Source organism: Babylonia areolata, chromosome 18 (genome assembly GCF_041734735.1).
Source record: "Babylonia areolata isolate BAREFJ2019XMU chromosome 18, ASM4173473v1, whole genome shotgun sequence".
Classification (NCBI taxonomy): domain Eukaryota; kingdom Metazoa; phylum Mollusca; class Gastropoda; order Neogastropoda; family Buccinidae; genus Babylonia; species Babylonia areolata.
This window is the reverse complement of record NC_134893.1, coordinates 60,232,972-60,236,324: the sequence shown is the minus strand read 5'-3', so window position 1 is coordinate 60,236,324 and position 3,353 is coordinate 60,232,972. Positions and strand designations below refer to the sequence as shown.

The window sequence follows — 3,353 nt, the reverse complement described above, 5'->3', positions numbered from 1 at the left end:
CAGACATAATTATATCAGTAAAACCAAAACTTTGCCAGCTGGCACCTCAGTCACACTTCCCAGACGCAAAAAAGTCGGATGACAACATACTTGTAGTGAGAATGCCAAGTTTTGAAGTCAGGTGGAGGGGGAGGGTGGAGGGATCCATGTCAAGCAGGTCGGATGACAACATAGTGAGAATGCCAATTTTTTTTATGTCAAGCTTTTTTTTTTTTAAATAAAATAAAATAATAATAAAATCAGTATTTTTTTTTAAGGCTGAGCCGGGATATGGACCAGTAAGTCAGAAAGTTAACAAAAGGCGGAGTAAGCCGAAAGATTAGGGGACAGACAGACACAAGTGGTGATGTACTGAAAAGCGGACACGAGTTTCTCAAGTTGCACAATAATTCCCGGCGGAAGGAAGCCGGCTTCAGTTCTGTTTTTACTGAAGCTGAGATCCATCCCCACGGGAAGAGAGCAGGCTGATGTCAGTTTACACTTTGAGTTTGTTGACTGAAGTGGTTTTGACTGTGTAGTGCCGGTGTTGGTGTTATTGACATTGAGTCTGTGAGTATGGAGACAGTTTTCACTACAGTTGGTCGTTTATTTTACTGATGAAAATAAATCAGTCAGTGAAGAAGAATACAACATCAAATTGTTTCTCTCCCTCCACCCCCAGCAGACAAACACACACTTGCAGTTCATGGACCTCGAATTGATTGCTAGCTGTTCTTGTTGTGGGTTTTTTTTGTTTGTTTGTTTGTTGTTATTTTGTTTTTGTTTTTTGTTTTTTCTCTTTTTTTCTTTTTTGTTTTGTTTTGTTTTTTAATTTTCAAAAATACCAATAAAGATGGCGGTGGAAGGAAAAGAAAAAAAAAAATTTGCGTGGCCCACATGGGGGTCGAACCCACGACCTCCGCGTTATCAGCACGGCGCTCTAACCAACTGAGCTAATGGGCCTGCGCTGTAGTAAGTCCTTCAAAGAAAGTACATAAAGGACATGCGGCAGTGGCGTTGAGAAAAGCGTATGATATATCGCCAAAGCTGCATGCTTTTCTCAAGGAAAGAGAGGTCACAACTTCTTCACACGTAGGACTTCGCGGCTTCATTGTGCAATTCAAACCTCAGCGACTTCATCTTCTGAATGCTGGACTGGGCCAAGTTTGGTGTGACTCCACCGACTGCCGCGCGAATCATTCCTCCGTTCAGTTCATGTGCAGCTATGTGTGAATGAAGCACTCTGTTCGCTTGGTGTGTGTGACTGTGTGTTAGTGCGTGTGTCTGTGTTTGTCACTGTGTATGCGTGTGTGTGTGGCAGTGCTGGTGTGTGTGTGTGTGTGTGTGTGTGTGTGTGTGTGTGTGTGTGTGTGCGTGTGTGTGCGCGCGCGCGTATTGAATCTACAGTTGTAAAAATATGTCATTGTACCTGATTACATTTTCCTTTGGCATAAATGAACGGGGGTACGTTCCCTGAAAGTATTTGCGCGGTGTCGATCACAACGTCACAACACCCTCCCACAAATGGTACATAACCCCTGCCTACTTCGTCATCTCCACTGAAAATTGTGTTACTTCCCCTGGATGATCGAAACGACTGTTCAGAGACGCCACAATCGTAATGTTAAACGAGGAAAATATAATGTATAATCTGCTGTTCTAATTATCGCCAGCTGTCATTTCCATCTTTGAACGTTTTCAGCTAGATGATTTAAAGAAGTAATTTCGGAAAACAATTACAGGGAAAGATGATTTATTAGCTCAATGTCAGTCATGCCCGTGGGCAAAGTCACTGACGTACATGTACTCATTTTCTGCCCCCCCACCCCACCCCCCACCCACCCTCTCTCTCTCTCTCCCTCTCTCTCTCTGAATTATCCCAAGCACAGTATGGATCCGAAACAACATCGGAATTGGATAAACTTGAAGCAGGGTATGATTTTTAAAAAATTACAGACCGATCGAAGAACACAAAAAGAAATCAAGGGACATAAAGACAGCACGCACAATGTCAGTGATGCTACCGTGTGTGTGTGTGTGTGTGTGTGTGTGTGTGTGTGTGTGTGTGTGTGTGTGTGTGTGTGTGTGTGTGTCTGTGTCTGTGTGTCACGTGTGTGTGTCTGAGTGTGTGCCAGTAACCACAAGTTCTGGGTTGACATATTCCAGGGTGTGTGTGTGTGTGTGTGTGTGTGTGTGTGTGTGTGTGTGTGTGTGTGTGTGTGTGTGTGTGTGTGTGTGTGTGTGATTCGGGTAGAGATCTATGGAGACTGAGAAATATTGCATGGAAGATTCATCGGAAATGCATATAGGGGAGGCTATCGAAAAAATTCCGTATGCTATTGTCACCATCTTGATTCGCTCCCTTCTGTTGAAGGGGGTGCTGGGCGGGGGAAGAAAGGAGGGGGGTCGGTATCTCCAGAAATCACCATAACCTCGGGTGTCGTTTTCTTTCTCTAATTTTATATTCTTTTCTTTCATTTTTTATCTGTTTATTTCTTTCTTTTCTGTTTTGTTCTTTGATTTTCCCTGTCTTCACCCGACCCACCACAATACGCCTCTCTGTCTCTCTGTCACTCTCTTCTTTCTCCTTCTCCCCATCTTTATTCATCTCGTCTTCTTCTTTTCCTTTTTTTTTTTGTCTCTTTCCCCCTTCTTTCATCTTTCTCGTTCTCTCCATTCTTCTTCCTCGACTTGTGTGTGTGTGTGTGTGTGTGTGTGTGTGTGTGTGTGTGTGTGTGTGTGTGTGTGTGTGTGTGTGTGTGTGTGTGTGGTCAGAGAAAAAGACACTGACAGTTGCTGAGATCAGCTCATTTGAAGCACTCCTGTACTTGTGGGGGAGATGGGGGAAACAGGAACAGACAAAGACAGTGGAGACACGGAAGACGGGGACTGGTGGAGACGGAGAAGATGGAGACAGTCAAGGTGAGAGGAGATGGACACTGAGACAAGATATACAGTCAAGGTGACAGGAGATGAACACTGAGACAAGATATACAGTCAAGGTGACAGGAGATGGAGACTGAGACCAGAGAGACAGTCAAGGTGACAGGAGATGGACACTGAGACAAGATATACAGTCAAGGTGACAGGAGATGAACACTGAGACAAGATATACAGTCAAGGTGACAGGAGATGAACACTGAGACAAGATATACAGTCAAGGTGACAGGAGATGGACACTGAGACAAGACAGACAGTCAAGGTGACAGGAGATGGACACTGAGACAAGATAGACAGTCAAGGTGACAGGAGATGGAGACTGAGACAAGATATACAGTCAAGGTGACAGGAGATGGAGACTGAGACCAGAGAGACAGTCAAGGTGACAGGAGATGGACACTGAGACAAGACAGACAGTCAAGGTGACAGGAGAT

General features: G+C 44.4%; 1 non-coding gene across 1 annotated transcript; it reads right to left on the bottom strand.

Annotated features, from left to right (window-relative positions):
- Nucleotides 1–868: 868 nt before the first annotated feature.
- On the bottom strand, nucleotides 869–942 carry Trnai-gau (transfer RNA isoleucine (anticodon GAU)). The gene has a single exon. It is a non-coding gene; the product is annotated as a tRNA-Ile (tRNA).
- Nucleotides 943–3,353: the final 2,411 nt, after the last annotated feature.